The sequence below is a fragment of the Triticum aestivum genome, chromosome 7A, assembly GCF_018294505.1.
Source record: "Triticum aestivum cultivar Chinese Spring chromosome 7A, IWGSC CS RefSeq v2.1, whole genome shotgun sequence".
Classification (NCBI taxonomy): domain Eukaryota; kingdom Viridiplantae; phylum Streptophyta; class Magnoliopsida; order Poales; family Poaceae; genus Triticum; species Triticum aestivum.
Genome location: NC_057812.1, coordinates 443,522,101 through 443,543,932, shown reverse-complemented (window position 1 = coordinate 443,543,932; position 21,832 = coordinate 443,522,101).

Genomic DNA, 21,832 nt, shown 5'->3' with positions numbered 1-21,832 from the left:
GCCTCTACTACGACACGTGCGCGCCTCTACATCGACCAGTATGTACGTACACGTTCGCGACAAGAATGACAGCGCTACGTATGCTTCGACCAGGTGGGTCCCGACTGTCAGGCACTTCCTTGCCTGCGAAGATGTAGCTAGTCGGTCCCAGCAGTCAGGGGGCGAATTGCTTTGTTTTTTTTGCCCGGACGCACTTCCTTGCGTGCGAAGATGTAGCTGGTGGGTCCCAGTAGTCGGGGGCCTGGTGGGTCCCAGCAGTCAGGGGGGTGAATCTTTTTTTTCGGACGCACTTCCTTGCGTGCGAAGATGTAGCTCGTGGGTCCCAGTAGTCAGGGGGCGAATCATTTTTTTGCGAAATACGGTGGCCCATCCGGTGCGTCCCTGCTGTCAGGTGGAGGAATAATTATTTTGCGCATAATAAGGATGCACTTCCTTGCGGCTGCCGTGGACCCAGCTGTCAGCCTCTCCACGTACAGTACTCTTCCGATGGAAGTCGGTCGTTGACCATGTTGACCACGCCACGCCGAGAGCACCAGGGCGGTGGTCTGGACGACGACGAGGCCGAGGAAGGGGACGACGCGGAGCCGGGGAATACGCAACAGTGGAAGCCCGCACAGAGAGGAGTACGAGGGTTCACTAGTTCGGCTGCGATGTGAGGCTGCCGTCGCCGCAGAATAACAGGAGGTGTGGGTGAGTAGAGGGATGGCCTGGCCAGCAGTGGGAGTAGTATGGGGCGGTGAGGCCTCCGCGGCATCACAGCCGGCCACGGGACGCAGGAGCACGCGACACGACCGGCGCTGCTTTGAGCGGCTGGAGCAAGAAGACCAGAGGTTAAAGAAGCACTACGGCCGTTGGATGGACATCGTACGATCACTGCAGCTAGAATCGTTTATATTGACTAAGTTGACAAAGCCCTTGGTACGCGTTAACTTAGTAGGCCCACAGCTCGGATTTGGCAGAGAACATATAGCCCATTTGCGATTTGTAAGAATGTACAGCCCATTTTTTAATTCTAATGGAATTTACTACAGCCCATTTACAGTTTGTTAAAAGTACAGCCCAACTTCTAGCTAGGACAACGATTAATAATTTCAAACAACCGCTCAAAACAGAATTCAAAAAAAATTCCCACATTTTGATGGGATCCGAAATATTTGTATCCGAAATTTCTAGTCAGGTTAAATATAATTTCAAAATAAAGTTGTATTACGTTAAAATCCAACGAAATATTGCGCGCGCAACAAGTAATGAAATTAAAATTTTCAAATTCCAAAAATAATATATTTTTCAAACTAATTACGTGTTTGGTGCATAGTAACTGTCCAGTTATTATAATTACATCCCATTTATTATTTCTTAAAGTCCATTTTCTTGTTAAGCCTAATGCATACCTCCTAGGAAAGTTTGCAGCCCAGCGGGGCGGAGAATAACAAGTTGACCCGGATATTGTGTACAACTGTCGGCCCAGTTGCATTGCTGATGTTGAAAAAAAGCTATTTTTTATACACACATTAAAAAATTGTATAGATAAGGAACATTTTTTATACACACATTTAACAATTTTTAAATACATGATTAACACTTTTTAAAACATATTTTTTAGTCAACAGTGGGCCCACAGCGAGCGGAGGAGGTCACAATACACATATTTTTTAAATACATGATTAACACTTTTGCAAAAACAATTAGCCCACAGCGAGCCAATTAGCTCCAGTCGGCCCACAGTGGGCCGACAGGGGCCAGTCGGCCAGCTGTAGGCCGACTGGAATCCAATCGGCCTGCTGTGGGCCGACTAGGCCCAGTCGGCCTGCAGCGGGCGGACGGTGTATTATTTTTGAAAAAAATTTACCCAGCGTAATATTTATGAAAATTAATAAAAAATGTATTATTTAAAAAAATAGCGAAAAAAGGCCTGTGTAGTACAGTACAACCTAACATGGTTACTCAGCCCACATTCAGCGACGCCGGAAAGGCCCAAACAAGGCTTCTGTACAACTTTTTGAAGTCACTGAGCTCAATTAATAACTTAAGAAAAAAGTTAGATTACAGTGGAACCTAATTAAAAGCTGTCACGAGCAAATAAATAATTCAACGGGTCCCACTTGTGCGTGTGCGTGTGTGTGTGTGTGTGAGAGAGAGAGAGAGATAGAGACCCATCGGCCGATGCTCGTAAATACATCTTTCAGCCATATGCATTGCTGATGCTCAGTAAAAACTTATATAGTTGACACAATCATATAGAACATCATAGCACACTGAACTTGCATACAAAAATTTCACGCAGGCGGCACAATCAGGATGGAAGCAGTGGATCGCTACGGGAAGGGCTATGTTGAAACCAACGAAGTCATACATAACGGTTCATCGTCTTTATCAATGACGGGGAAATATCTTGAATGTTGTGCAAAGAAAACAGACAAACAACACAATAAGTTCTGCTAGCACATTAAGTTGACGTACAGCCCTTTCTAAAAAAAGTTCAGGTACAAAATTAGAACAGGTCACAATCAAATGTACTGGCATATCAGTGCTTCACACCCATAGCTCGGATTTAACTAGTATCTGACAAGATTCAGTTGTTACCTCAAATTAGAGCACATCCAGGCAGCCAGCCCTGCCTCTTCTCCCAAAGAAGCAGTCGCCTCCGCCGCGTGATGGAGTAGGCCCTGTGCCATCCATCGTTCCGAGCAACACGGGGAAAGTCTGACGTTGACTCCTGTAATGGACGTCGTCGACGGACCCTGGCACCAGCGGCGGCGGCAGGACTTCGATTGATGGATTGACCACTTCTTCGACATGCACGAACACTCGATACAGGTACATCCCTAACGTGGTCCGTGGCGGCCTTGGTGGCGATGAATAGTACAACCCCGGTTCCTGCACCGGTATCTCAACACCAATCACCTTCTGTATGGTGGACGGCTTCTTCATCCATGCCATAACTGTCAGAGCCCAGCTGTCTAGAGGAACAAACATACTTACAAGCTCACCTCTAAGGTCGTTGATAAGCTCGTTCATGGACTCGTTTTTCCAAGCACGTCGAGGCATGCCGTGGAAGGTAAGCTTTGTTAAAAACTCAAGCTCAGAGGGCACCGAGCCCCATCTTGGGTGGCACCGATCAAAGCTCACCGGCACGCCATCGCAGAACAAACGCCGGGAAGATTCAAACACACGACTGCAGTCGAAAGTTGTCCGGAACCTGACGAATAAATCAGCCGGTGGCGGACAGACTTCGACGAGCAAGTCACTTATTTGGATGCCGTGCGCAATGCCAAGATCTTTGACAAGGTCATCCCGCGAGACGGGAGGTCGGTCGCCGTTGGTGGTTACCATCAGCACTTTGCTAGCAAACTGGTCGTCAAGCGCCGCTATGCCACTGTTGAGCGACAGCATGCAGTGACCGAAGGCAGGACGGACCTCAGGATCTCCGGCTCGGAGATCCACATTGACCGGCGACATGAAAGTGCACTTGAGTACATGGAGTACAGGAGGGGGATTTGGGGGAACTAGAGTGGGCATCAAGATTCCAAAGGTGGGGGAGGGGCGGAAGACTGCAGATGAAAAGGTAGCATGAATTTCGAGCACGCGCCAATATGCTCTCGGCGCGCAAGCACACGAAAACACCAGTGGCGCCCACATGTCAGCCCAAGAGTCCTTATTCATTCTTTTTTGTAGAGCCCGACCTTTTTTCAGGATCTTTTGAGAGCCCGGCCTGCGAGTCATAATTGACCTGTTTGGCATTGCGTTACTACTTGGCCCATATTCAATGACACCTCACTGGCCCAAACAAGTGTGCATCATCGAAAAGACACTGAGCACAAATTGTATAACTTGAAAAAAGGAGATATACTCTGAACATTGGAGAATGGTGATGCCCTCATTTAGCCCACCAGTAGTTTGAGACAATAAACAGTTCGAAACAACGATATATACAACATTCAAACACTGACTAGTGACTACTACTGACATAAACATCAAGACATGATAGTTCATAAGAAGTCTTGCTACACCACCAAAACGCACCCATCTGCAGCGCTCAAACTCTCGTGATCCAGACGAGAATGACATTCTAAACAGAAGCAACTATTACATAGTAAGAGTGACATAGACGAGGATGACCAAATGACAAGGAATATGCATAACAAAAGAAAGAACTACCCATCCAGAACCAGCAGCAAAGACAACAAAGTCATTCGAAGAGATGATCCAACACCATCATAATTTGCAGCCCCGCTTCAGCGACCAGTGATCCGGAGACACCAGTACTCCACCCTTTCGATGCAACAACCCAATTACCTATCAACCTGAAGGCTCGAACCACATCACTGCCTGTCGTAATTGAGACATCCAAGGATCAAAGTTAATCCGGATGCCTTTGTCATTCTCACCTTCTTTTGGCTGCAGGCTGTATCGTTGACAATCAGGGGAGTTTGCTCCCGAACTCCTAGGGCTCGCCGTGTAGACACAGTTTTCCATAGCAAACAGAGCCTCTCTGCCATCAAGGTCCTTGCCAACGGTGATCTCCTGGTTAATCGGATAATTGAGTCTGAGAAACAGAGAGTGTGAACCAAGGCTGTTTACCCGCCTCCAACTAAAAAATCCTAAAGGCCCCAACAAGCTGGTATCCTGCTCATAGACGTAACAGCCACTGTCCGGATACTCACGTATTACACGGTGCTTGTATACAGTGGGGTTTTTGCAATATAACTTTTCCGGCTCATGTGTCCGAATGATCATCAGTCTTTTGCCGTCGTCTGATCGAGCGAGGAACCAGTTGTGCTTCCCTGTTTTTGGCAAAGGTGGTGTGATTACAAAGGGCAGTAACTGTAGGGACACTGCATCATATCAAAAAGGATAGGCATTGTTAATGTAAGATCAGCATTGTTCAGAGTATGAGTAGGATAATGCAAGAAACAACATTGATATGTCCCTGTTGGAACTGGGAGGAAAATACAGGGAAATGTATACTGGGTTCGAAAATATAGAAGTGCCATGCATGGTTATACTCATGTTATCTCGCAATCGATTCTTCACAGGAAACTACCATGTCATGCATGTTATGTAATCATGTTCTGTCCTCACAAACAAATTCTTCAAGGTAACTAACAGACCATGCATTGTTATATACTCGTGTTCTGTGGGCAAAATTTTTGTGAGGATATTATTCTAGCCATTGATTGCTGAAGGGCGAATATAGGTATGTACACATGGTAAGCATTGCAGGATTTCACTACTTCCAAATATAGAGTTCTCCATATGCACATTTACTTCCCTAATGTATGGTTAGATGAAACCAACAGTGTGGTGCATGTTTCTACATCATGAAAATGAGGAAACTAACATGGCCATTGATACACACTCATATTTAGTAGTAGTATATAGATTACTGTAAAATAAGGATAATATCCATATATTCCTAACCGTTTGATTATTCAGGGTACAAATTGGCTGTAATGACATGGTCACAATCGCATGAATTAACTCATTCCAAATATAGCTGATTTACGGCGTCTCTAATACATTGCCATAGTTCTACTCAAATTCTGCTCAAACAGAGATATGCCAATCATCACAAAAAGTTCAAACAGTGTCATGGCGTCATCATTAACATGAGAGGAAACAACTTACACGCGCCGTCCCAGCAATACGTGGTGCCATCTGCTTTGTCGATCGCGTAGATGATGCCATTGTGTTCAATAGCATCACAGAAGTGTGTATCAGCTTTGACGATGATCCACTGCGAGCCGAGTTGTCTCCAGCTAAAGAAGGCACCGGCGTAAAGATAGGCGAGTCCGCGGTCGAACAAGGCAATTAGCTTGAAGTCTGCGTAATTCGCATGTCGTGTGGGCACTTGGCAGATTACAATCTTCTGCAAAACAAGGTCCGTCCAACTGACGTAGTAATCTAGATGACTTGGACCGCGATGGTAATACTCTATATAATCCAACGGAGGAAGGATAATCTCATGGGAGGTCTGGAAGTTCACGAGCACCAACTTTTTACCGTCTTCTCTGAAGGCAGCCATCCAGTGGGAGTTCATGCCGACCCAGTACATACCTGCCAAGAAGTTTCGGGCGATGGTGATCGGATCGATGTCGAGGGAAATGATGTACGGCGACCCACTACATACCTGCAAAGAAGTTTCGGCTAATGGAGATCGGATTGAAGTCGAGGGGCATCATGCACGCCTCCGTATCATGGTGAGCCAATCTCGCAAGACCAGATAGCAGCAAGCAGGGTGTCTTGAAAAGCATAGGCCTGGCTTCGACGATGGCCGTGTGCATGTCCCTCGAGCATGCAGCCAGCCGCAGGGCGCTCAACATATCCATACACGAACAACAGAGGTCGAGGATGTCACTGGGGAGATTGCTCCAATCGCGGCTCATATGGATGCTGCACGGTTCGCGTTCGGCCATGGTGGAGTTTGGAAGGGGGCTTGATTTATGGGGGAGAAGGATGTCGGTGCTGGAGCGGCTAGCGAGGGAATAGTGGTACTGGGGGAGGCGAGTGAGGCGACGGTACACGGGGGCACAGTGAGATGGAGACGGAGAAGGAGACGGAGATGGAGTGGTGCTATGGGAGCGGAGAGGGAGACGAGGCAAGGCGCCAATGTGCTGTACATCGGCGGTGATAGACTGCACTATGCACAGGGTGAGGCTGACTTTGGTAACCCGAACACGCCGCCTGGACTAGTGTCAGGTGCAGGGTGTTGTCACTTCACTGTGAGGACCGGATGAATAGTATTTTGACCATCAAGTGCACCACAGTTGTACTACTACTACTACTACTACTACTACTACTACTACTACTACTACTACTAGTACTACAACAACAACAACTACTACTACTACTACTACTACTACTACTACTACTACTACTACTACCAGTAGATACATGAGTACTCCAGTATTGTGTAGCGTAAATAGGTCTCCCATGCTAGCATGCCTGTTCACTTCATCGTTCAGGTATCATCCATATTGCGAGTAGAACCAAATTCTCGTGAATGCCCAATCAACGCTCTGCCGCGATGCATGCAGTGGTTGTTCTGGTGCATCAAGGACGGCATGCACATCGTTCCACACTTGAGAAGAGGAAAACTGGAAAGGTAGAACACGGCAACAGAGGAAGAGAACGTTGGCTAATGAGGCTGGGAGGGGATCGAGCAGGAAGTTAATGCTCCATGCCTAAAGGTTTTGGGAAAACCTGATTTTCATAAGGTGACTTATACTCACCTAAATGGAGGGAGTATTCCTTAACCAGAGAATGTTGTGTCTCCCACTCACGCGCTCAAAAAAAACTACGACACATTTTTTATCTTTTGCATAGGTCCCACCTATCAAGAAGGATGGGCACATACACGAACAGGTACGACTCATCAGTCTACCCGCATAGCCTTTTCGTTTAGTCTACCTAGCCGTCAAATTAATTGCATGCACGCCACTTCTCCTATTTACTTCTCCATCGGGAACCGATTCACCTCGGCTTCTTCACCTCCCCTTTGTCTTCATTTGCATCCAAACCCCACTGCGTTCACATTGTTTTAACCTCTTTAAATAATCATCTACTACTTCAGTTAGACTAGCCATCTAATCCTAATTCTCCAAACCATAGCCCTCCGTTCCAGCGGTTCCAAATGGCGATAGAGATCGAGATGCAGGTTTTTAGCGTCCAACATGTCCTCGTCGAAGGCTCGATGCGCATAGTTGCCACCGTCACCGTCCACCCAAGGGTTGTTCGGCAGTGGATCAACAATGTATCCAACTCCCTCGAAAAGGTAGAGACGAGGGTCATCGGTCTCGACGCAGAGTACACGGAGCGTGCCCCTGGGAAGATCCAGCGCGCCGCCGTCCTTCAGCTGTGCTTCGAAGATGATGTTTTGGTGTACCACATCATACACTCGCCCTCCATACCAGGTGAGCTTCACGATTTCTTGTCTCGGGAGGACGTATACTTCTGTGGGGCAGCCATCGAAGGGGACAAACAGAAGCTGGAGCCGTACAACCTTGATTTGAATAGCATCGCTGACCTACAAACCAGAATCAAAATTCCTGTAGAAGTTTGTGATAAACAGACACCATCCCTATTCGACGTAGCAAATTTTGTGCTCGGTACAAATCTTCAGAAGGGTGACGAGACGGTGGCATTAAGGTCGTCTGGATGGGAGAATTATCCCTTGACGTACGAGCGGATAAAATATGCTGCCCTCGATGCCCGTGTGAGTTTCGAGATAGCTGCTAGGTCTAAAGAGCTTGTTGCGAAGCCGTCTCCCACAGAGAATGAGAACAAGAAGAAGAAGAAGAAGAAGAAGAAGAAGAAAAGGCTGCACCAGTAGGAGGGCATTATGGATGGATGAACTATTTCCTCTCCTGTAAAAAATTATTCCCTCTCGGTGTATATTGATATAGATGGACTATTTCGATGGTGTGCATGTCTTTGGAACAGAGTAGTAGCGTGGGTCCGCTTGACTATAAGGAACTATTAATCCGCATATATAGCTTTCTTTGCTACTCCTTCCAGTGATCCGTATGCAGTGCATGTGTCCGTAGACATGACAGCTTGTCCATGGAAGTTCAACTACGGCGACCATCACGTTTCATCTCGCGATTCCCTTGACGCCTCTCCAACCCATGGCACCACGCCCCCCGACGTGCGCCTCACCCCTCTCGACTGCACCGCCCCTCTGCCTTTGTGTGCATGACATGTGGGCCACCTAAAATGCGGCGAGCATCAAGTTTCTACCACAGCCACCCACGATTCCCACGACGCCGCAAGAACCCATGAAACCACATGTCCCCCGACCTGCGGCTCACCCCTCTTGGCCCCACTACCCCTCTACCTACGGGAGCATTACATGTGGACCAGTCACCTATCGGGTCCACATGTTATTGACTCAAAGGTAGTTGTAGTAAGGCGCTGAAGCTTAGTCCCGATGGCCCTGAGAGGGAAATGTAACTCCTGCGCCAGGGCTTGTGGTGCTCCCGCAGCACGAACGCGTGCCAAACTCGAGATTTGTTTCTTTACTATACATGCACACAATGATTTAATGGACATTGTAATCTCAACATGTGATGGGGAGCTCTAAATTTGAATTTGAAACTTATAAAACGAAAAGATTCAAAACAAATAAACTGGGAGAGAGGGAGTATATCGTAGGATGTGTCCCATACAAAATAAGTCCCCTGGTTTGTCACCACGAAGATGCGGTTAGAAAGGAGCACATCGTCTTCCTACTCGTATGGCAACAAATCGGCCGCAGACAGCATGGTCCGCCTTTGACCGCCATGTGCAAGGTTCGTGATATCTTATTCAATCTCACCGTGGTTCCATCGTACCAATTCATGCGGTGGCCCGTTGCATGGCTGATCCCAATGTTGGACAAAGGTTCTACGGGAACGGTTTCACCGTTGTAAATGTTGTGCAAATTGATGTTGGTACCCTCCCGTGCATATGCAAGCCAATCACCACTCGCACTGAGCCTAACCTGTGAAACAGTGGGCAGGGGGAGAATTAGGAAATGGAAACAGAAGTAGTCTTTAGAATGCATTTACTACGTGATCAAACTCATCTTACCTGCTCATCGAGGAAATCCGAGTGCCCCTCAACGTCGGCATCTCAAGGGGCGTCAACTTGCAACTACGGCCACGCCGCGCTGGAGAGACCCCCAAGGAAACATCCTCGTGCGTTCCATGGAACATCAAGATGCATTTGTATGAGTAGTTTATCTTGTGAGAGAAAAGGATGAACGAGGGAAGGCCTCTAGAGATAGAGATGGACACTACTACTACCAATGTGCTGGCCCGTGCGTTGCAATGGATCCAAAGTAGTAGAATAATACTTGTTCACGTGCTTGAAATATAAACACTCTAGTTTTGATATACATGTGTCAGCAGACATGACAGCTTGTCCATGGAAGTTGAACCATGGCGACCATCACGTTTCTTGTTTCTACCACTAAGCCACTGAAGTTCGGTCCCATGGGCCCCGAGAGGGAAATGTAACTCCTGCGGCAGGCCTTGTGGTGCTCCCGCAGTACGAGCTCGTGCCAAAACTGGAATTTGTTTCTTACTACTACCAACTAGTACTAGTAAGGTACACGTGCATTGCACGCATGAGATTCTGGTGGTTTGTGCATTATGCTTCTACATGTGGAGCTTTCTAGATTCTAACATGTGGCAAAATCTGGTGGAATGTAAGGTTAGGCAAGTTTGATTAACTAAGGCGAGTGTTTGATTCAAGCCACACCTTAGGCAAGCCACACTAAGGCCCCACATGACATACACACAAAAAATGTGGCAAGATTCCCTTAGGCTTGCCAACTTGTTTCTCTCATTTTGAAGAACTAATAACTTTGCCTAAGCTTAGTTGTGGCAAAGTTAGGGTCTGTTTGATTCAAAGGATTTTCATAGGATCTTTGAAGGATTAGAATCCTTAGGAATTTTTCCTACGTTGGTCGTTTGATTCGTAGGATTGAATCATGTAGAATATTTTCCTAAGGATTCATTTGTACTATGTTTCATAGGAATTCTAACATGCCCTCCAACCTGCTGAAAGAAATTCTTTGTTTTTCATGTGACACAATCAAACAAACTCAAATCCTATAGGGATCCAATGAACATGCCATTCCAATCCTACTTTTTCCTACTCTTGTGTTTCTGCAATCCTATGAATCAAAGAGGCCCTTAGTCATGAATTAAGTTCAACCATGGAGTCTTCTAGATTATACATGTGGCAGAATCTGGTGGATGATATCCAATGGCCAGTAGTGCTCAGATTTGCCATCTTTGTACCGTCGGATTGGCTTCATCCAACTACCAACTTTCAAAGTTTTTCACACACTATATAGGGGGTATAGATATAGATGTGTCAGTCCGTTGCAATGGATCCAAAGTATATATATATCTATTTAGTGGAGTGCACTCTAAACACATTATCTATTTATTTTTCTCTAACCTTCCGAAGCCATGCAACCAAGCCACATAAGCTTCATGGGTGCCCCCCACATAATATTATTCATACTACATTGATTGAAAAAAAGATAAATCACCCAAAACAAGATCTTCCCATTTTTAGTTCCTATGATGTTGTGTCGTGCACGTACCTACTAGTTGTATGGTGGTAGTACTAGTGATATAGTATTAGGAGTACAAACTTGGTACTAGTAGGAGTAGTACTAGTACGGAATGCTCCTACTCTATCAACGAGCCCCGTCTGACACCAAATTTCTTGGCTTCCGTGCTACAGCTAGATCTTCCCCTCGCTTCTTTTTTCCAACCCGGCGGCGGGCGGGGTGTCGGTTTGCTCAATGGCGGTCCCACATGAAAGTGAAAATGCTAGGCAACACGCCATCCCTAAGCCATGTGTCATGTCGGACGGGCCGTGTTGTACTCCCGATTCCCAGGCGTGTGGGGGTGCAACGCGAGTGCAGCAGGCCTTTTCCTTTTACCAGCAATGTGCACGTGCGTTGCGACGGATCCAAAGTAGTAGAATAGTAGTATTTGTTCACAAACTTGAAAGAAATCACTATTCTTTTGATATACTCCTAATATATTACTCCCTCCATACCTAAATATTTGTCTTTTTTGAGATTTCAAATGGACTATCACATACGGTTTATATAGACATATTCTAGTGTTTCTAGCAAGATGCCCGTGTGTTGCACGAAGTTGATGGAAAAGGTAAGCACAACTTATAAATTGACGGATGGAGTACTAGTTACAGTGATGCATATAATTAAGCAAAGGGATCGCACATGTCGGTATTGACTGGAACGAGAATGCAACAACACAATAAGAATTAAGGCCACGAGGATGCGATCGCAGTGGTGGTTAGAGAAGGCAAGAAGAAAGATGGATCCACGAACGTACGACCTCCTCCTCCTCAACTTAGTGCGCCGGGCCACCGACCGGTGGCTAAGGAGCGGCGGCTTTTGTGGCGAGGTCGAGGTGCTTCTCAGCAAAGGCATCCAAGGCTTCCAGCCGGTTGAGGAAGGCCAACGTCGTAGCGTCCTCACTGGCCTTGTAGATACCTATGTACACGATTTCCTCGTACATGTGGATGTGTAGGTCGACGAATTCTTGCAGGGCGAGGCGCCTCGTGGCGAGCGCGTCCTCCAGGTGGGCATTCTTCGTGGCTTCGGCGGGCAGTCGCAGGGCCACCAGTGCTTGAAAGAGGTTCCGACCATGGAGGCCGATTAGGGTGGCAGGCAATGAGGAGCCCGGGCGCGCGGGCTGGAGGAGTACGGCGATGTCTTTTGCGAGCTTCTTGAGGATGATGAACTTGTTGCTGGTGGCAACGATCATCTGGTCTAACTGAGAGTCGTAGTTGGCGTCGAAGGAGGCCATCCACCAGCCGGTCTCCAACAGCATCTAGAGACGATCCTCGGCGCCATGCCGCAGGCAGGCGTCGTGGACCATCTGGCATAGCCGCTGGCCGCTCACGAGCATCGCCGCCATGGGTCTGGAGTGAGCTCTTTTGCGCATAGTGTAGGTGCTTAGGCAAATGTTTAGGTGCGTACGATGTGGTAGATGCATTGGAATGGAGGGGCGCCTTTATATGAGGGCAATGAGGGCAAACTGTGTTGCATTCACATTGTGCAGCCTCTTTTCCTAGACCTCCTCCCATTACTTCCCTCATGCATTAATTAAAGAAGGATGCATTGGCCGTTCAACATATCGGGAACCGCTACTCCCTCCCTCGTCTGCATTAAAGCCGTATCGGGAACTGCGCCGCCCGCTGTCAAATCGAATACCCCCTCCGTCTAGGTGAGTATTAAGACTAGTCACAGTGGGAGTAACTTCAGCAGTAACATCGAGTCCAACTCAGCAAATTTGCTTATGTGGCAATGAGTTAATGAAGAGAGAGGTAGTTGTAGTAACTTAGCTAGTTACTGTAACATCACATGTCCCAATGCAATATGAGTCTATAACCTAATAAATGAATCTTTGCATGTTACCACACTTAAGTTACTACCCACTATAAAGGTAGTAATATAGTCTAGGGATATGTGTATGTTACTAGTGTATGTTACTATCCATTGTGGCTAGTCTTAGTCATCTTACGAAAACCAAATAGTAAACACATAGGCGTGGTGCATTAACTCTCACGTTGTTTCTTATTTTTTTGACATAAATAGAGGAATCAACCAATAAGAGATGTGGGGCTTGTATGCTTTTAATGACTTGAGACTATCAAACATGACATGCAGTGGTCAGTTTGTTGCACAAGAACAAATACAACCCACACTAGCACACACGCATCTTATATAGCATCACATCCAATGGCTATAAAAGATGAATGAGACCAAATTATATCTCATCTAGGTGAATTCTAGCAAAACTGTATCAATGATACTTTATTTATTTATGTAGTATTCCTACGCCATGCATCATAAATTAGTATCATGTAGTACTTTATTTATTTATGAGGTATCCAGATGGCACTGCACCGCCAAGAAAAGAGGGTAACATCAAAATTATGGACTACTTTTTTGAGTATGTTGGTAAGGTCCGGTCATAGTCACTTGTTGAAATCTCTAAAAAGACAAATACTCCCTCCGTCCGGAAATACTTGTCATCAAAATGGATAAAAGGAAATGTATCTAGACGTATTTTAGTTTTAGATACATCTCTTTTTATCCATTTTGATGACAAGTATTTTCGGACAGAGGGAGTAGAAAACAGAGTTGGTGATGATGGTGTGCGTGCCATCCTGCAATATAGGCCGCCAGATTTATATCTAACAGATAGGAAAGAAACTATGACAATTTTGCAAAAATATACCCACACGTCTCTCCACGTTCGCAAATAAGGCCTTCCCTCGTTCAACCTTTTCTCTCACAAGATAAACTACTCATACAAATGCATCTTGATGTTCCGTGCAACGCACGGGCAGCTAGCTTATTTCTTTTAAAATAGTTCCTGCGATAATTGGGTTGAAGTGATATATTTTATGTCTGTCCCGAATGATTTCAGATTCACTAGTAGTAACAAAGAAAAGGTTGCCTTGTTAATTAACAGAAAACAGGGTGAAAACTATCACATGAGGCCGGTAAAAACAAGGCACACTGGGTTCAGTGTCATCATTACTACAGCTGTGCGTGCGCGAGAAGTCTACATATCGAGGGGGCTACCGAGCAAGGCACCGAGACATAATGTTTGAGAGAGAAACCAATTGACAGATTATGATCAGATCGAGTTGTCACCCTTCTGCTGTCATTGTTTGGGGGGAGGGAGAGAAAGACGTATCGAGAGTGTGCGCGGTAGGCACAAAGGCACAACTAGCGAGTGTGTGTGTGTATGTGTTTGAAAGAGGAGTAGATAGATTATTATCAAGATCGATGTGCCACCCTACTAGCTCCTTCGGTGTCCAGTAGTGTGTGTGTATGTTTGAGAGAGAAGCCAGTCGATAGATTAGTATCAAGATCGAGGTGTCACCCTACTCCTTCGGTGTTGCGAAGTGTGGGTGTGTGTGGGGGGGGGCAGTGACACTCACATATCTCTACTCTTATAAAAAATAGAGTTGGTGATGACGGTGTTCCTGCCATCCTGCAATATAGGCCATCCAATTTATATCCGACAGACAGGAGGAAACTATGGCAATTTTGCAAAAGGATACCCACACCCCTCTACGCATTTGCAAATAAGGCATTCCCTTGTTCATCCTTTTCTCCCACAAGATAAACTTCTCATGCAAATGCATCTTGATGTTCCGTGCAACGCATGGGCATCTTTCTAGTATGGAGAAGAAGTTTGTGTGACACATATCTAGCTATATTAAGGGATAGGTAGATAGCATATGTGTGAGAGACATTAGTGGCTGTGGGTGGGCGGAATTAAAGGGGTAGGCGTGTTAGACATAGAGAGCGTGTGTGTTTCTATGTGAGAGACTTGTAGGACGGGGTAGAAAGACAAATTTAACCTTGACAGAGGGAGAGAAATACACGAAGTGTGCGTGTGTGATTCTGATGCCCATAGGGAAATGAGATATGTATGCGTGTGAGAGAGATTGCACAATCCATTCACGTATCACTATCTAGCGATCATGGACGTGCATTGCTTGAACATAAGTCAATATGTACTTCGTATCGTGGCCAAAGGTACAATATAGATTCAACGCTATAAAATTGGACACTCACATATCACATTTTTTCGATTTAAATAAGCCTTTTTAGTTGTGCATGCCAAAGTTACAGTGATGTTCCTTCAAACAACCAATGTAGCTATCATGAACATGCACCATTGTTACTCTTGCATTCAAATTCATTAGTCTTGGATGATTTAAGTTTCTATTTTGAAGTAATATATGTAATATTCATATATGAATTCAACGGGTATGCAATTTATGAAATGGAGGCTATGTAATCATATGAGGTAACATTTTTAAGTAGCTGACTACAATATCCATTTCTTTTTGTGCGCCTCCACACTAACATGTCAATGCATTATGTTTAAAGTAAATAACCAATGGCACTAAATTATCTATTTACACGAGAAATACATAGGCTGAGCATTTCAACCTTTTTTTGTGAACGCGCCACTACACCCGTACGATTGGCCACGCCCGTGTGAACGTCCAAGTTATCGGCGCATCATCCCGGGTTATTGTCTTTTTTCTGGGGTGGACTTCACACCAGTTATTAACTACTGATGCGTGCCCAGTGTACACAGTCTAGCATGACTTTCCCGCTAGCACGGTCCAAAATTAGTTGAAACTGGATACGAAAAATCCCGCGGGCGGCAAAATCTCCCGCCTCCTTCTAAAATTTCCGCCACCTTAGTCTTTAGCATGCGAAATCCCCCTTTTGTCCTTGGTGCATGGAGACCAACAGTTACAATACCGCCCTCATCTACATGATAGGTCGGGGATGCTTTGGTAACTTCCGGTTCCCCCACTACACGGCACCCCCATTTCCTTTCCCCCTCCCGCAAAAATGACTAACTCCACAGCACCAGAGCATCTTACATCACGCCGTCTGTACTTCATCGCCCTTTCTCCCTTCCCCTCTCGAAACCCTAGACTGCTCATCCACCGGCGTACCATAGCACATTCACTGCCAGTGGCGTCCACCTCGTCGGATCTGCTTCTGCGGCCGCATCTACCCCTCCCACCTCCCCTAGAAACAAGTAGACTGCTCATCCACCACTGTACCACAGCCCATTCAGTGTCGGCCTTGTCCATGGTGCCGGATCTGCTTCACCGGTAATCTCATCAACCGCTGCGGCATCTCCAGCGGCTCATTCGTACTACCCATCGGAGACGCTTCGTCCACACCCCCCGGAGCCGCCCCACCGACGCCCCCGTCGACGGCCTCTGATCCTCTTGGCCGACACCTTCCTCAACCCTACCAGAGCCGCTTCGCCGACACCTTCCTCAACCCTACCAGAGTAGCTTCGCCTATATCATTCTCAACCCTACCGGGGCCGCTTTGCTAACTCACAAGTCCACGGCCTCAGATCCGCTTCCTCGCACCCTCATCCAACCTACTGGAGCAGCTTCTGACGCCCCATCCACGACCGCAGATCCGCATCGTCGACACCACCCTTAACCCAACCACCGGAGCAGCTTCTGACGCCCCGTCCAGGGCCGTAGATCCGCATCGTCGACACCATCCTTAACCCAACCACCGGAGCAGCTTCACCTACGCCCTCATCCACGGCCATAGATTCTCTTCGCCCACACCGTAGTCCACCCTACCGGAGCCGCTCCACAAACACCCTACTCGACGGTTCTAGATCTCCTTACCGGACCCCGACAGCTAGCGCAGCGTCATCACCCTCGACATTTCTAACCTGATAACCACAGTCTAGAGAGATGCCAAGCACCCGCCACAGCCTAGGTACTTGTCATCTTTAAACCCGTCCAGCATCACCTGCCCGATGTACTTCAAATATACTAACCGGTCGCTGTTACCTGTTATGCAGCTGGCAAAAACTACAACGACGATGTTTCTTCTGGATCTAATAGCTTAGCCAACCAAGATCCTGGACTAAGGCATTACTATGATCTTGTAAGCGCGTCTCTCTCTCTCTCTTGTATTGTTCTGTGCCTGCCAGCGTGCTTTGCTAGGATTTTCGACCAGTAATCCCTTTGTGCAGACAATGATTTCTACTACTGGCTGCTAAATTAGATATGTAGATGTCATACATGATACTACCTCGTACCTCCGTTCCTAAATATAAGTCTTTCTAGAGATTCCACTATAGGCTACATACGGAGCAAAATGAGTGAATCTACACTCGAAAATGCATCTATATACATCTATATGTGGTCCATACTGGAATTTCTACAAAGACATATATTTAGGAACAGGGGCAGTACATTACACAAAATCGTAGGTGGCATGTAGGAATTCTAGTGCAGTACATTAGGCTCCCTTAGAGTGCCTGCTAGTCCAACATACAGAGTCATGGCTAGTTTATGGTACGCACAGAATCGTTAATTGGTGGTTTAAATATGCGCAAGGGATATGCAATGTAGTATCATGTAGACATGTCTGAAATTAGCCATGTCAAGTTGCAGATAGGGTTACACAATGAAAAAGTACAAGATGTATGTGGCACTTTCAGGGAACATCGCAAAAAAAGGAGAGGCAGCGGTGAGCTTATACAGTGTGCCATGGTACATCACTCCTCCATTGCAATCATCGTGACATGTTATTTGTATGCCAGTTCTATTAGCCAAGTTTCTTAGGGACAGTTATTACGAGTTATCCTAAGAAAATAAGCACCTGTGAATATAAGCTCCATGTAATAAGCCAACCGGTTCTTTTCATTGCGTTTTCAGCTTATCTTTGGTATGATCAGTGGAAAGTCTAGATTGCATTATATTTTTTTCATTTTGCTGCCCATATGGAAATAATTTGACTTGCAAACATCACAAATTGAACCCAGTGCAGTAATTAATATGATAGGAAAACAGACCATCACTATTTGCTCAAAATGCAAATACAAAGATACCATCTACTTGGCACAATCTACTTTGGTCAATGTTTTCCATAGAGATCCCATTGCCTAATTTAAACGAAGAACGCATGACCCACATTTAAATGAAGAACAATTATTTATTGAAATTCGATGGTCCAAGTGGCTGGTTATTATCGTATAGCAGCACCACCTGAAAGCATCATATAGCAGCAGCAGCTCATAGCAACTCATCATACAGTAGCAGCAACAGTCTGCAATTCATCATATACCAGCAGCAGCTCATAGCAATTCATCATATAGCAGCAGCAGGAGCAGCTCATAGCAATTCATCATATAGCAGCAGCAGGAGCAACTTGTAGCAATTCATCATATAGCAGCAGCAGGAGCAGCTTGTAGCAACTCATCATATAGCAGCAGCAGGAGCATCTTGTAGCAACTCATCATATAGCAGCAGCAGCTCATAGCAATTCATCATATAGCAGCAACAGCAGCTCATAGCAACTCATCATATAGCAGCAGCAGCTCATAGCAATTCATCATATAGCAGCAGCAGGAGCAGCTCATAGTAATGCATCATATAGCAGCAGCAGAAGCAGCTCATACCAATTCATCATATAGTGGAAAGGGGAGAGGAGATGCAAGCGGGCAGGGCAATGAATGCTTGCGTGTTTGTTTTTACTTGAGGGTCAGGTGTGACATGGGCGTCAACAGTTGCATTTTTAGTGTAATATAGGCAGACAACAGAGTCATTTCACTATTCCCCTTCCCTTCAATTTTTAGTGAGGTTCTACCCGAAACACCCCCCTCCAAAGCGAAATTAGTTAAGTCCAAGCCCATAACTCAAAAATGACTTCTTTACATCTTTTATGGCTTATTTTGACAATATGCCCTGAAAAGGCAGAATCAAACTGGCCCTTAACCTGCAATACAATTGTGTGTGCAATGATGAATCACTCCTGCCTGCTATCTGTACATTTAGGCATCATCATACATGGCATAACCTAATACATGTGCATTCCATTGTAGAATCTGGAATATGCAATGTTTATGTTAGTTCATATGTTGCACATGATGTTTAAATGCCCCTTAAATCTGGTCAGTCAAGTGATGGTCTTTAAGCCTCCTTCTTTGCTTCTTTTCTTGATATGTAAGATTTGCTCACACATCTGTTCAATTGCTTGTTTGCATTAGCCAGCCATACTAGGACTGTTTTCTTTGATTACTTGTTGTTCTTGACATAACACTCTAACAGAGCTTGTCAACGATTTAAACACTAAGGGCTGTTGTAGTGGGGCCTTGTCTAACTCATAGGTGACATAAAAGTTTGGTTGTACACTACAGTAGGCTCTCCAAGAGTACCTGGAGATCCAGTTCGAAGGTATGCCTAGTTTTTACATAGTGCAGACATAGTAAATGCTCATTTCATTGTGTGCAAGTGCAAGAGATGCGGCATGTTTCATTATGTGGTGTTGTTTTGTTATAATCTCATTCTTTTGTGTTCACAGACTGGAAAGTATGCATATTTATCTTCCAAGGAGACGAGTAACTAGTTTGTGCCACCTTGCAGAGGGGGTGCAATGAAGATAAGATTGAGGATTTCCAAGTATAAGATGTTAGGAAGGAGCCTTGCAAGAGAAGTAGGAGCTGCGTTGAGCCTCTTCAACCTGCTAAGGTAAGTCACTGTATGCAACTCAACAGTTCAATTCCTTGTTTGTTTCAGGCATAGTTAATTTTCTCTTTTCAATTGCTTTATTTGTCCTTAGTTAATGAGATGCCCAAATAATCATGACTGATATTCGGTACTTGTATCACTATTAGTTGACATAATTAAAGGCCTTACCATTTAATTACTCTGCCTAAGTGTGCCTGAAGCTTTGAAGTCTATTAACCACCTATTATTGCGTGAGGCTCGCAATCTAGTTTATACTACGCTAATGATTGCATAGTTTTGCCTGTTGTAGTATGTTTGTATGAAACCCTTTGCTGTTCATTATGCTCCCTAAGACTTTAATTGAGGCACAGAATGGCCAACTGCTTGCTTACTTATATGCAACATGCTGTCTAAATTTGTAACTTGTCTGTGTTTTCAATTGGGCCCCAACATCGTGCTCCTCTGGTGAGCTAAGAGGGATTTCTGTATGCAGGCTGCACAGACTATCTTTTTTATAATTTTTGAAATATCACCTGCTTATGCTTCATGACGTGTAACATTTTTTGAAAGTGACATGTAACATTATTGGTAGTCCTGTTTTTCCATGTAGTACAAAATAGTGTCTTGTTCGCTTCACTGTTGTAACTATATTTTTGCCCTAGTCATGTGTACTTATAGAAACATTTCAGGATGAAGTGACATCAACACAAAGATCTGCGAGCAGTGCGGCATGGCCATTACCGAATGATTATGTATTGGAATTGGAATGTGGTGATGTTCTCGAGCATCAACTAGAGGTAGCAAGACAACATGTACATGATTGCCAACGTATAATCAACAAGTTGAGACTGGATATGCAGGTATTAGATGCAGGAGTCAAAAAAAATGAAACAAGACACTGAGGTAACCATGAAGGAATTGGAGATTTTGCAGACTGAAATTTGTGCTATCCGAATCCGACCAATCCTATTTTCTAAAGAGATTATAGTTCAAATGGAGTTAAGTTGATGCGCGTCCATGAAGTATGAGCTGTATTTTCCCAGTGTATGTAATTTGCTGTTTGTGTATGCTTTATTATCACCTGTGCCGAACCATAATGCCCAGTGGGTATAATCGGCTGTAATTTCTTTATTGTATAGTGTAGGATTATTCTACCTTTCTATGCCTTGATCTCTTTGTTGTAATAGTGTAGGCTTTTTAGAGGTGATAGTATTGAGTAGGATAATTCTTTGAATATGCTATATCGTTCAAACGGGGGCCAATTCGCCCGACCATGGCCCTTCACGGGCCGTCGGATCAATGGGCCTTCTACGTATCGTAGGATCCATGGGCCTTCTACGTCTCGTAGGATCCATGGGCCTTGTATGTCTCGTAGGATCCATGGGCCACTGGCTCATTTATGGGTCTTGTACGGGCCTTTAATGGGCCGTAGATGGGCCTTTAATGGAAATCATACATTTTATGGGCTGACCATAATGGGCCGTTAATAGGCCGTATTTGGTGATGCTATGAAAATGGCCCAACAGACTAACGGTCCGCAAACGGGCCGACTGTAACGACGGGCTGAATTTGGCCCACAAACAGAAAATGACAGTAACGGGCCGTAAGTAACCGAATGCTGCAAATGAGCCCAAGAATAAATGGGCCCTCAGAAGGCCGGAAGTTAACTTGGGCTGGAAACGGCCCTACGGAATAACAGGCCGTTTATGGGTATAAAGTGATACACTGTTCATTACGAGCCAGTTTCACGACGAGACGTTAATGGGTGTAAAGTAATACACTGTTCATTATGGGCCAGTTTCAGCAAAGGCCGCTATTGGGCCAAGAGTAACAAAGGGCCTCATATGGGCCGAAAGACGTCATGGGCTATACATGGGCCAGAAGTGAAAACGGGCTGGAATCATATTGGACGGCCCAGATGACGCTACTGGGCCTAATTCGGATAGGGCGTAACAGGCCTTGGGTTAGCGGGCTATAAATGGGGTATATGCGAACAGGCCATTAACAAGCTTTCCATGGGCCGGCCCGCCAGCTTTTGACCAAGTCAAATGGGCCGGCCTTTTCACAGGAATGGGCCACTGTTGGGCCATGCCACGTGTCGCCGTATCATAGGCGCCTTCTGTCCAGTGAGTGGATGACATGTGTCCCAACGATGAGCCGACACATGTTTCCTCTAGCCAATGATGATTTTACACGTGTAAAATCCCCATTGGTCGGGGCTGTTAATGCGTTATCGGATCCAGAACCCGACCCAATAGCT